Here is a 14,615-nt window from a genome sequence, read left to right as displayed (position 1 = left end):
GTGGATAAAGGAAATGTGGTACAAATACCCAGTGAAATACTACACGATCTTACAAAAGAAGGAAATTCTGTTATTTGCAACAAAATGGATGTAACTGGAGAACATTATGCTAAGTGAAATAATCAAGGGCCAAAAAGACAAATGGCACATGTTCTCAATTATATGTAGAATGTAAAACCATCAACTCACAGAAGTAGAGAGTAGAATGGTTATTCCGTGTACTAGATGAGATAAATGAGGAGATGATGGTTGAAGGGCACATTATCTCAGAGAGTAAGAATTTTCTTTTGAGGTATATCATATGCTGTTGTGAATACAGTTACTAATAAAATATTTGAAGTAAAGTTTTTGAAAAGTGTAATGTTCACTAGCCTCAAGTATTTAATCCACATTATATTCATAAATAATAATATCATTGTATGTCTCATAAATCTACATATTTTAAGATGATTAATTTATGAGTTTGGGCCTGTGGCTCGGCAGTAACGCATTTGCCTGGTATGTGTGAGACACTGGGTTTGATTCTCAGGGCCACACATAAAGAAATATAAGGTCTATCAACAACTAAAAATAAATAAATAAATAAATAATGATCTTTTTACAACGAAATATTAAAAAAGAAAAACAAAAATCTTTCTAGGTTTTATACTCAAAGAATTAATTTATAATAATCTAAAACTATATTCTGATACACAATGAAGGGAAACATCAACACAGAGCATAAAGCTGATTGTTGCTGCCCATAACATTGATATTATCTATTAATATTATAGCCAGAATTTGTCACTGATTTGGGGTAAATTATATTTTTGACTGTAGAGAAAAATTTCTTTTCTAAGGCTTTTTCTGCTTTTTTCCCCCTCATATTAAAGATACTCTTTGAACTCCATGGTTCCTATATTTTTCATAAAAAGAATTCTTGATATAATGAGTTCTTAAAATTGTGGTAAGGTAAACTTGTTTATAACCACAAGGATTATTTTTTAGATATTATCTTTTTCTGAGTGACAATTTTTGTGTGAAATTGTCACATTTTTCATATGTGTTTTGTGTGTTTGCATTGATGCTTGAAGAATACACAAACATAAAGAAATTCCTATTAGTCCTCTGTACTAATAGGAATCATGTTTCTGCAACATCCATGTAAATATTAAATGAGTTCTTTAAAAATGAATTTTCAATACTCCACAATACCAGAAAGATTCTTGTGGTCAGGTTTAATTTTAAATAAATCATACACATGTTTTTTTTTTTTTCCTGGTAGTAGTTATAATGTCTTTGTTTCTAAAATCTAAAAGTTACATGTGCATTTTTAATGGCTTTAAAATCGTATTTTGGTGATTGTATCAAATGAGATAATATACATAGAATTATCCCATTCACTGTAAATACTCATCAGTATTTGATTATGTTCATTGCTGTATTTTCAGTGCCTGCTATAATGACTAAGCATGTAAAAATAAGTGAATAATAGGTTAACATAAGCCATAACAAGATTTATTTTTAATAATGTTAGCAGAATAATTTAATTTTTTCTCCAAAACTTCAGTATCTTCATAATAAAGGATAAATTGTGGGCTGGGGATGTAGCTCGGTGGCAGAGTGTTTGCCTGTATGCAGCACTGGGTTCCATCCTCAGCACCACATAAAAATAAACAAAATAAACGCATTCTGTTCACCTATAACTTACAAAAAAAAATTAAAAAAAACATTGCTTCAAATGTATTTGGAAATGCAGTTTCCATTCAATGCTTATTTAAGTTCTCACATCTACTTGTGATTGTGTGAGTTTTGGGAAATTCAAATTAGAATTTCAAATATTCCCTGAAGAGTGTGTTGCCTAAAAGATCCATTATAAATAAATACTCCCCCTAAATTTGATGGTCCAATTACAGAGAATTGCCCTCTTTTAAGGCCGTAATTTAATATTTTTGCTTAGATGTTTGGATTCTGTTTGGATTAAAAATTTGGTAGCAAACTAGAGTCAGGTGATTACTAAAAACTGGATTCAAGCAATTTAAAAATTATATTTCTGGGAACAAAATTGGTTATTATGTTTGAATTAAATATTTAAATAAAAGGTATCTCTGAATAAAAACCATGATTCTGTATCTGTCTCAAAAGACACACAATGTGGTCCCCCATGTTGGGCATCTCTTTTCAAGTACACCAAGCTCTCTTCCTCACTAGTCTTCACAGGACATTATTCCCTTTCTTTGGCACTTTTCTCTCAACTCACTTTCTTTTGAGCTTCTGTTCTTCTGGACTAATTTATCTGTTGTCACAATAATGTCACATTACATTCCACATTGAAATCTTGTCTTTACAACAAGAACAGTTATCTTTATGCTCTGAGTTTACATTTCACTATGATGTTACAATGATAAGAGCTAGACTTATCAACTTATTCAAGCATTTGCAGCAGGATGGTCATGTGGTATAGACATTGGCTCTGGGATGACTTATTTGATTTGACTCTGTGTTCCTCTTACCACTCCAACCGTCTACATACTCTCAGCATGTTCTCATGGGGCTGAGAGAGGCTGTTATGGGTTGCATCTGAGGTGTCCCCAATAAACTTACATGACAGAGATAAATCAGATGTTCCGTGTGAAATCATTACATTATGAGAGCTATGATCTAATGAGTACATTAATGTATTTGGTGGAATACTCAGTGGCAATTATAAGCAGGTAGAATGTGGCAGGAGGAAGTAGGTCATTGGGGGCATGCCCTTGGATATTGTGTCTTGTCCCATTGGATTTTTACTTTCTCTCTCTCTCTCTCTCTCTCTCTCTCTCTCTCTCTCTCCTCTGTTATTGCCAAGAACTGAACAACCTTCCTTCATTATGTCTATCCTCCATGATGTTCTGCCATCACCTCATTTCCAGTGTTATGGAGTTGGCTGACCATGACTGATCCTCTGAACTCATGAATCCAAAATTAACTTTTCCCCTATATTGTCCTTGGGGATCACAGCAATGAAAATTTGATCAACTCAGAGGTTCATCAAAAAAGTGGAAACACAAAGGTGTTTTTATTCCCAAGCTTCTGGCTAGTCAAAACTATTCACCAGGCAATAATAGATGAAATATTGGCAGATAATGTCAAATGGTATGGGCACTGCAAGTCATCAAAACATGGGCTGCTCCTGCAATGAATCAACCACAATGTCTCTATTTCTAGGTGGATCTGTATACAAATATCTATATGTTTATATGAGTATACTGTAAATTTGATTGTCAAGTCAAAATAACATAATGGTAAAAGCAGGTCTTTCTTTGCTCCAACTCTGAAATTTTTTAACATTTTGGATATGCATTAATTGTATAATATAACTCTTTAATGTTATACAATGTAAAATCACTATTTTTTTCTATTGAATTCAAATTTTGTAGAATATTAGATTTTCCTTTAAATTTTAAATATTTTAAATATCTCAATTTTAGACACTAGACATCTGTTTCATTCTTTCTCCATTCCTTTTTTGTTAAAATTGTCAAAAAATAATGAAAGGATTTTCATCCTTTTATTGTTCATATAGATTAAACTATCTTCTACTGTATTACAGTTTTTGTTTATAAAATCAGTCACTTCCTACTATCCATTTGACTGTAAGTTTTTTTTTACATTCAAGTTTAATTATTTCTAATATCTATTTTTCTAGAATTAAACCTGTGTATTATATGTATATCAATATTAGATTCTATCATAATGCAATGTTTTTACTGGTGTTCTGATGTTTATCACCAATATTGTGAGGAACTGCTGAGAATTATTATAAATATACATACATCTTAAGTATATTTTACAATAGAATAAACTTTAGGAGATCTAGAATAGTGACTCTCAACTCCAGATATATATTAAAATTTGCTACAAAGCTTTATAAATGTAAATTTATGGTCCTCATTTTAGTTGTCTCTGACATAAATTTACTTTTGTTGATAATATCCTAATTTACACAAAAGTTGATTTTTGAGACAAGGCAATTTTATCACCTTTCTAACTTTTATAACATAGGAGATTTTCATCTAAAATATGATCTGAATTATTAATCCTATCTTAAGAGTATAAAGACAAAGGAAAAAATAATAAAAAGGTGAAAACAGCTGTAGGCTTTCTTCATGGAATTATTAATAAGATGATGAAGACTATAATTTCTTCAATAGTAGAACAGCTATTTTTAAGGCTGGTCCTAGCTGGGCAGCCCAACCTAGTTTATCCAGAACACTATTAGTGTATGTCTTAAAGGGAAAGAAATAAAAACTGATAGATCTATATTTTAGTTTCAATAGAAGCTTATCTTTTAAAAGCAGAAAATACTGAGCCAAGTGCAATGGTGCATGCCTATAACTTGGGAGGCTGAGGTAGGTGGATTCCAAATTTGAGGCCAGTCTGGGCAACTTAGCAAGGCCCTTAGCAACTTAGCAAGACCCTGTCTCCAAATAAAAAAGAAAAAGAGCTGAGATACAGCTCAGTGGTAAAGTATCCCTGGGTTGAGTCATCGGTACCAAAAATAAATATACATATAAAAGCAGAAGATACTGATAAATACAATCTGAATCATTTTAGATAATACTATAATTGAAAAATTAAGAAAACATAATTGAAAATCATTGATCCCTATTAATTTGAGTGATTTTTATAAGGTTTCTGACATGAGAAATTTTATTCATCATTTCTTTTTCTTAGCCTGATCTTTTGAGTCACAAGAATTATGAGAGCTACTATTAACAGAGCCCAGCCAGAATAGTTTGATTATCTAGTCTGGTACAACACAGTACCTGAGATGTGAGTGAATTCATGCAATACTCCTTTCATTTGCTTCCTGTTCTATGATTTAGATGTTTTAAAGAAATAAATGGAAAATTAATTTCTTAGCTATCATTTTTTTTTGTAGAATACATGTGAACTTAAATTGATTGAGCAATATTTTCCCCAACTTAATCCTGTCTTGCACTGGGGAAAAAAATCAGTAGATCTATTGCTACATTCTTCCCTTCAATTTTATTTTTTTTTAGTAAATTGAATAGTTTCTTTAAAATTTTGTTTTGAAAGACACTTGAGTAGTACTAATAACAAGGCTTGGAATAGGAATAGAAGTTCAGGAAATGTATGGGAGTATGAGGGGAGAACAATATATTTAAGTTGAAAAGAGCTCAGCAAATTAAAAGGACAGAAAACACAAATAGCCTCTCAAATCTATAAATGGTGCTTCTCTAGAGATTTCAAGGCATCACATGAGCAGCTTATCTTTGCTCTGTGTGATGTTTGCTGGGGCTGGATTGCTCCATAATAATTTTTGTTCTGCATGTGTAGAACTTCAGCTAAGATTGCCTGCCTGATTGACAAATAGCTAGAATTTACCAACTGGAACTATGTCATATGCCTTCAAAAATGGTTCCCTCATATGGTCATATAGATGATTCTGGCCCTTCCCTGGAAGCTCAGCAGAGACTTTCAACCAAGAAAAACACATTTTTGCTGTCAATTGGGTACCTCAGTTCTCTGGCCCATGATGATTTTCATCTTCCACTCAGCATGAAAAGATCAGCATATCTGAACTTTTTTTTTTTTTGAGATCACCAAGTCTTGCCTTTATTGAGGTGAACAGAGAGATACTTGGAGAATGAGAAAGAGAACAAATAAAGAGAAGTATCCTAGGATTAGACGTATATGTGATGTTGGAAGTTATCCTTATTCTCTTCAAATAAGCTTTAGAATGATCATTTTAATCATTTTTATCTCCTATGAACGATAAATTAATTACTAATTTTCAAACATTACAAATCACAGATCTTTAGAGATTTAGCTCTGAATGACAGAGGTATAGCAGCCAATCATACTGAAAAGTATTATCTGGTCAGCAGAAGCTCTGAGCAGGGTAAAAGCCATGGAATAAAACCAAGAACTGAGTGTCTCCTATCTTCCTATACTATCACTTGGTTTTTAAATAGATTATTTTTTTCTGAAATATTTGTACTTCTCATGTTGCTGCTTGTTTCTAAGTGTACAAAGGCAGAAAGTGCCAGAATTTCTTATGGCATAAACCCAGAAATGATACATCAGTTAAAGCAGCTCATGGGGCTGTGTGGGTGGGGAAGAGAGCTGTGAACGTATAACAAACAGGTAAATAAAAAGCGCATTATTCATGGGGATACTAATATAACCTTGACATCAGTGCTAGTTGCCAGCCCCTATGGCATCTAACCTATGCCCAATTTATGTAACTCTTCACTAAAGGTGTTCAGAATCTCTTCTAATTAGAACATTATACTCAAATTTGAAATCTGAGATCTTATCATGTAAGTAAGGTCCAAGGGTGGATAAAACCTGCTTGTATTTTTTCTTTAATCTGTTAATCCATTAATTAAATGAAAACAACTTCTCCCCACATATCCAGCATAGTCAAGGGAAGAATTGCCTAACTTTAATATTTTTATTTATAATGGACAGTCATTGATGAAATTCAGATAGAAGTCATTGGCACACAATCATTCTCTAAATCCACTTGAGTACACAGACCAGTAATTATTGGGGCTCGATTTTATTCCTGTGAATGGTTTTATTTGATTCTGGGCAATACCTTCCATGGTCTTGCCTCCACCCAGAATCATAGTTACCCCTCCTGCTTCAAAATGCCCCAGACTTGCTACTAAGTAGCTTTCTCAGGCTGCAGTTTGTAGGAAATTGAATAGCTAGAATGCTTTTTTTCTTTTTGGCTTGGGACTGGGGAGTACTAGAGATTGAACCCAGGGGCACTTTACCACTGAGCTACATACTCAGTCCTTTTAAAACACATTTTTGAAACAGAATCACACACTAAATTGCTGAGGCTGGCCTTCAATTTGCGCCTCTCCTGCCAGAACCTCCTGAGTTGCCAGGATTATAAGCACCCTCTGGTTTAGAACCCTTTTTTCACCTTGAAGTGTCACTAACTGTTTTTGTCCAAGCTAATATATTTGTCTTTAAAATATGTGGTTTCCTATGTATTAAATTATATTTCTCTCCAGTAGGCAAAATAAACACTCACACAATCTTGAGGTAAACTTTCTCAACGTAGGCTGAAAGTCAGGGTGCTTAAAGTTTTTTCCAGGCTTTATTTTCTAGTTTAGAGAAACTGAATCGGCCACCTTAAATCGTTTTTGAGTCTTTAACAAAAGGCCAAAAGGTTCTATAGGAATTTGATTGTAAGGATGGCTTTTTGGCAGTTTTCTGTATTTTCCTTTGTGCTGAGGAAAAGTTTTATTTTCTATAACTAAATATTGGTTTGGAAAAATTTCCCTTAGATTCTGCTTTCAATGTGATCAGTTATTTTCTCAGTTCACTTCTTTGACTCTTTGTCACACGTATCAATCAAATAACACACACACAGACACATATATAGATACACACAGATGAAAAACAGAACGGAGTTGGTACTTTGAATATCAATATCAAAATTATGTTAGCCAAATTTCTAAATTCACAAGTTCATTAATTACATATTTTATTTTTCAACTTACTAAAAGAAATAGTGTTGTTTATGTTCCTGTCAATACAACTGTAGATCTCATTTTCTCCTGCCTCCAATAGCAATTTCATCATTGCTTTTATTCTTTCTACTAGTTTTGCCAGATACTTTTAATTTCTGCCCGCCATGGCTAATGTAAATCAATGCTACCCCTTTTAGATTTTTGTTATGACTACACTCAACTTCTAGGTATAATTTATTGATATTTAGCAAATACTACAGATAGAACTTATAGCCTTGCTCTTGCTTGGCAAGTGTTTTACTACAGTTATTATTTTTTAAGCTATTTACGTCTGTTGTTATAGAATGAATTATGTTCCTCCATCCCCTAACACAAATGCATATGCTGATGCTCTAACCACTCTCAAAGTGACTACGGTTGAATATTGAAACTTCAAAGAGATAAATACATAGAGTCCCAGTTACTCAGGAGGATGAAGTAGGAAGGATCCTATGTGTTGGGAAAGCTAGATGTCTACTTTTATGAACTGTTTTTTTTTTTTTTTCCATTTTGAAAACTGTGGGCTAGAGGAATCCTCCTATAATATTTTGCCAATTTGGAAAAGCATTTTGGCATCATTGTGAAATCATTCCTCTTAACTTTTCTAATTCATTTTTTTTTTCTGTTCCATGGTCCATGTGTGCATTTTAGTCTCAAAAGTTCCAAGTTCTGGAACTTTCACAAAGGTATTAGCATCTGCTAAAAGTTGCTAATGGAACTTTTGGGGGTGAGTGAACAAGATCCTGGGACCTCCTCTTCTGCCATTTTACTCATGTAGATAGAAAAATCTAATTAAATTTCCTTCTAAAAATACCAGAATTTGCTCTATAATTAAAGTTATAAAATCCAAAATTAATTTTTAACCTACTTGTTCTGCCTACTGGTTCTTTAGCCCAAACCTACCCAAAAAATTTCTGAAAAGATAAAAATATCTATAAATTTATACTCTCCAATGAAATAGCCACCAGGTCTACTTAATTATTAAACAATTGGAGTGGCCTGATGTGACTGAGCAACTGAAATTTTGTGGCTATCTAAGTTAACTTCTAAGTTTGTTGTGTTAGTTTCATGGATATAGGTCATCAATATCCTGGGGAATCTGAATGTCAGTATTGTAGCTTTACCTACTCAGGTTCAAATACGTGTTGAGTACACGAAATATCTGGAAAGGTAAAGACCAAGAGTGCAATCTCTATTTGTTTGCTTTCATAACAAAGTACCATAAATTTAGTAGCTTCAACAATAGAACTTTATTTTCTTACAGTACCAGATCAAGGTGGAAGTCTGGCATGATGGACTATACCATCCATGTAATCCCAGCAACACAAGAGGCTAAGACAGAAGGATCAAAAGTTTGAGGCTAGCTTCAATAACTTAGTTAGAACTTCAGAATTTAGTGAGACCTTTTTTCAAAGTAAAACAATAAAAATGGCTGGGGATGTTGCTTAGCGGTAAAGTGTGCCTTGGTTCAATCCTCGGTATCAATCAATCAAGGTGTTGGCAATTTTGTTTTGTTCTAAGGTCTCTCTCAATCAGCTTGAAGATACCTGTCCTGCCCTACCTCCTCCTATTGTCCCTCCTGTGTGTGTGTCTGTGTCCTGATCAACTTGTTTTATAAAGACACCTGTCATAGTAAATAGGATTCATTCCAATGAACTTATTTTACATTTATTGACTATTCAAAGGCCCTATCTCCCCAATACACTTGTATGCTGATGTACTGGGTATTAGAACTTCAGTATATGAATTTTGAGGGGGGAAATTTTAGTTCAAAAAGCATGTGTCAGTTATTTATTGCTCCAGAGCAGGCATAAAAGAGCAATAACCACTTCTTAGCATTCCAATATCTACAATTTGGTTGACTGAAGATGAGGTCAGCTAACTGTTGTTTCTTCCTGCAAGTATGTGAGCAATTCTGCTTGAGGGTGCAGAAGCTGGGGTCAATCTGGTTCCACATTTGTCTCATTGTGCTCTTGGGGAAATTATTCTAAATGAAAAATGCTTTCTAGTATGAAATAAACATGTGAGGGCAAGTAGAAAAATTTCCTTCCTTAAGTTTACAATCACACTTGTTGCACCATAACTTTTTCACATTGATCCTCAACAAAAGCCATCACATGACTTTCTCCCAGTGACAAAGGAAGAGGAAATACACTTCCTATGTAATGAGGAGATAGGATCAGTTATTGGTTCGGAGCATGATAAATTTGGACCATGACTCTAACTTATCACAAAATGTCAATCATGCATGGTCAAATCAATACAAATTTCATCACAAATAAAAAGTAAAGGTGGGATATATAGGACTAGACAAAACCCATGTATCACACTGTAATTGAAGGTGGAGTAAAATTAAGCTGACAATCGCTATGAAGGGATTCACATGGCAGAGATGCAAACTGGACATTTGTAATACCAGAGAACTTAGTGTAATTAATAGTACTTGATTTGAGAAGGTAGAGAAGTACTTTATTAGGAGCTATCTGTGGGTTGTGGCTTAGTGTTACCATTAATCTAAATAAGGAATAATTCAGTACTATTTTATTAATGGATTGTTATAGGTCATTTCTATTTTAGATTATTTTATAAAATTAAAAACGCAAAGGGCATTTTTACTTTGCATTGAGGAAAAATAGATACAATTGAAGTCTTTTGGAATCACACATATCCCTAATCTGTATGAATTAGGTGGCATAGAATATTTGCATAAGACTATATTTATGAAGCTTCTTTATGCCTGTGTTTGTTTTTCATTAATTATGTAAGATCCTCTAAAAACCACCTAAATCCCAATGTGCTGCAGCCTGCATTCCAAAATTACATTTTTATGCATAAGGTGCAAATGTGTAAACCTGATCTTGAGGGAAGTTTTTAATTCAGTTGTTAATGAATCAGAGAACCTAACTTCTCCAAGAAGCTTCTCTCTTTACCATTGCTTAAATCTTGTATTGTCACCAAATTCAGTGTTAATTACACTTCATTACTGTACACAAAGCTATTAGTATTTGTCAGAGTCTAAAAATCTTCAACAACAATATGAACTAAGTTTTCAAGACCAATTATTTTCTTTTTCAAAGCATTTTTTCTGTGTCTTGGAAAGCTATGGAAAATCTAAACTTCTTAAAATTATTATTTTTATTCTGTAAATCTTTCTTTTCCTTCTAAGCATATAGCAGATATAATTATTCCATATGATATTCTGGGATGAATTCTCCCCCCCCACACACCTCAATTCCTCAATTTCCTACATTGAACTCCTAGCCCCCTGTCTATCACAATGTGACTCTTTTAAAGATGGAAACTTTAAGAGATAATTAATATTAAATGAGGCTTAAGCCTCACCCATAGTCTAATATGACTGATGCTCTTATAAAAAGAAATTTGGTCACCTTATTTTCAGGAGTATCATGAAAACCTGGAAATGACATAAGAAATTGAAAAATTCTAGGCACTAATTGTGTCAAACCAAACTGTAATGTAGGTATTATTACTTGCACTTTAAAAGTGAGTTTCCCTCACACTCATTAGGTTGACTACTATAAAAAATAAATTACAAATGTTGATGAGAATGTGGAAAAAGTGAACTCTTGTGTAAAGTTACTGGAAATGTAACTGGGTACAACCACCATGAACAATAGTATCAGATTTCTATAATACATTAAACTGAATTACCAGATAATACAGAAATTTTACTTCTGAGTATATATCTAAAAAATTAAAATCAGGACTTATGGAGATATTGGTACACTGATTTTCATAGCAGTATTATTTATAATTGCCAAGTGGTAGAACCATCCCAAGTGTACCAACTTTGTACTAATAGATACATGGGTTAAAAAATAGTATATACATGTAATGGAATATTATTAAGCCTCAAAAAGGGAGGAAATTCTGACATGTATTATAACTTTAATGAACCTTGAGAACATTAGGCATTCACAAAAGGACAAATTGTATGTTTCCATTTATATGTGCTGCCTAGAATCAAATTCACAAAACCCCAAAAAAGTAGAATGCTGGTTTTCTCTTTATACAGGGAGGAAGGAATGGGTACAGATTCTTATTTTTTCAAGTGTAAAATACTTTTGGACGAATGGTGATAATAGTTGTTCATCAAAAATGTATAGAAACTCAGTGACACTGTACTGTACTCTTAGAAATGATTCAGAAGGGAAATCAGATAGTGTGTGTATTTGACTACAATATTTTTAAAAGTGAGTTTCAGAGAGGATAAATGAACTCCCCAAACTTACAGAAATCATGAAATGCTAGATTGTGGACACAAATCAAGTTTGTCTGGTTCTAATTATTAGGCTCTTAGCAAATCTGTTTAATAAGTGTGTAGGCCCTTTGGTGAAGACTGAACCTTCTGTGCGACTGTGAGGACTGTTTTATTACTTGAAATGATATTGTGTTGTCCATTGCTGTAAATCATTTTAAAATCACCGAATGTTGAGTGATTCAAAGCCAATTCAGGTCCAGCAACATTTAACAATAGGCAGCATAGTCTTTTCTATTTATGAGCATCTTTGTTTTCAGTGTTAATAATGTATACATGTTAAAGTTCATCACCTACTTTCAGTCTGCAAATCCAGATGAAAGTACAGACTTGTCACTTTGATCTTAACAGGAGGGAGAAATGTCATACTGTTCAGTATCCAATTCCTCATTGGCTAAAATGTCACTTTGTCTATGGAGGAAGTCGATTTAGTGCTTCTAAAATCCACAGATTATATGGAACCTAAAATTGTCCTTGGGCTGCTGTAATTAAATGCTTACTTACTTAGAATCACATCATATAAATTGATGAGGCTCATAAGTATCTATTTTCTAACATGCATCAAAAGTACCTAAAGTTATTTCTTTAAAAATCATACGAGCATTTTCAGTTTTTCCATTCAGTTTAACAAATGGCATTTTGACATGAAACTATTTTTTTCTGAAAAGGTAGAAATATATATGTGTGTGTGTGTGTGTGAGCGTGCGCACCTTACTTAGCATTGAATTAGACTACTATATCAGCATTTGCATTGTGTTTTTGCAATTTAGTTGGATATAACTAAATGTTGAGAGCCACAGCAGAAGGGGCCCCAGCAAGCTTCCAGATGCCAGCAAATTTCCAGCTGCCAGCTGATGATTGGCTCACAGCGGCCCCAGCAAACTTCTAGCTGCCAGCTGATTGGCTCCTCTGCGGTGATGCTCATTGGGCTGTTTCCCCGCCCTTTCAGACCACAGAGCTGCTCATTGGGGGACTTTTTTGGCTCCGCCCACATGACCCAGCCAATTGGCCTCAAGAGCAGGAGGAGTGGGGGAGGTGGAGAGGCTTGTGGGAAGCGGTAGGTGGCAGTTGGACTCTCAGGGTTTTTCCTGAAGAGCTGTGTGGTGCGGCGGGTGTGTGTATTCTAAAAATAAAGTTCGTTTCCTTTGACAAGTGGCTCCTGACTTGTGCCCAGCCAGACTGCGGCAACTAAAGAATTCTCTGATTATATATTATATATTTGCTAAACAATATATACTACATTCTTCAAAAGTTGAGTGCTTGTAAATATCAATGTCAGAAATCACGAGTCCAATCTCACAATACTTTGGTTCAACAAATACTTCACTAGTTCTGGTATCTATAAATTAAAGTGAATTATATTGGGCTGGGGATGTGGCTCAAGCGGTAACACACTCGCCTGGAGTGCATGCGGCCAGGGTTCTTGGGTTCGATCCTCAGCACCACATACAAACAAAGATGTTGTGTCCGCCGAAAACTAAAAAATAAATATTAAAAAATTCTCTCTCTCTCTCTCTCTCTCTCTCTCTCAAAAAAGTGAATTATATTTAGCAATCATATAAACATCATTTAGATAATATTTGCATTGTGTTTTTGAAGTTTAGTTGGATATAACTAAAGAATTCTCTGATTATATATTATATATTTGCTGAACAATATATACAAAATTCTTCAAAAGTTGAGTGCTTGTAAATATCAATGTCAGAAATCATGAGTCCAATCTCACAATTCTTTGGTTCAACAAATTCTTCACTAGTTCTCATATCTATAAATTAAAGTGAATTATATTTAGCAATCATATAAACATTATTTAGATAATATTTGAAATATTGTTGATGCAATTTTAGCATACAATTTACCAAGGACACAGATATGTCAAGAAATTCATCATTTATGAAGAAGACTTGTATAAATGGACTTGTTATATAATGCTGGGATTTTAAAAGAATGTATATATTATAGATATTCTTTGTTATTTCTATGAGTAATTTTTCTTTCTTTCTTTGCTATTGGAAATCTAGTTCAGCTCAGTACATAGAATCAGACTGATTCTGTATGTTTAAAAACATTCACGAATGTCTCATCTCTTTTTTCATTTGATAATGTTCCCAGCCTCCCTTGCAACCATAGGTGTCCAGTTGAGCATGTTCTACCAAAGGGGTCATAAAATTGGAGTGCTTATGTGCTTCAATGATTGAAGCATGATTCTCATTAGGAAAGGAAGGAAGGAAGGAAGGAGGGAAGGAAGAGAGGGAGAAAGAAAGGGAGAAAAAAAGAAAGGGAATTATTTTTAAAGTGAAGAAGATGAAGCCACAGCAACAGCCAGTGAAGTAGTGGCTCACATTTGTAATTCCAGTGACACAGAAGGCTGATGTAGGAGGACCACAAGTTCAAGGCTAGCCTCAGCAAGTTAGTGAGCCCTTGTCTCAAAATGAATCAAAAGGACAGGGGATGTAGCTCAGTGGTAAAGTATCCTTGGGTTCAATCCCTGATACCCCCCCCCAAAAAAAAAAGAAAAAAAAAAGGAGAAAAAGAAGAAGAAATAATAATAGAAAAGAGAATAGACTTTAATCCATTTAGCTTTTTTCCTGCTTGGAGAACTTGTTAGAAGCTGATGTTATTTCACAGTTCTAATGATTATATATTTCTTGGACATTTTAATCCAAATCAACAGTGATTTGACAGACTATGATAAATCTCAAAAAAGAACCTCAGTGTTTGGCACTAGTCAATATCTAGATTTGAACAGGTCATTTTATCTGGTTTCATTATCTGTGGCTAAATGAACTCAGGAGAGAGAATACTGAGAACAAATCTAA

Source organism: Urocitellus parryii, chromosome 9, assembly GCF_045843805.1.
Source record: "Urocitellus parryii isolate mUroPar1 chromosome 9, mUroPar1.hap1, whole genome shotgun sequence".
NCBI classification, from domain to species: Eukaryota; Metazoa; Chordata; class Mammalia; order Rodentia; family Sciuridae; genus Urocitellus; species Urocitellus parryii.
This window is presented reverse-complemented; position numbering follows the sequence as displayed.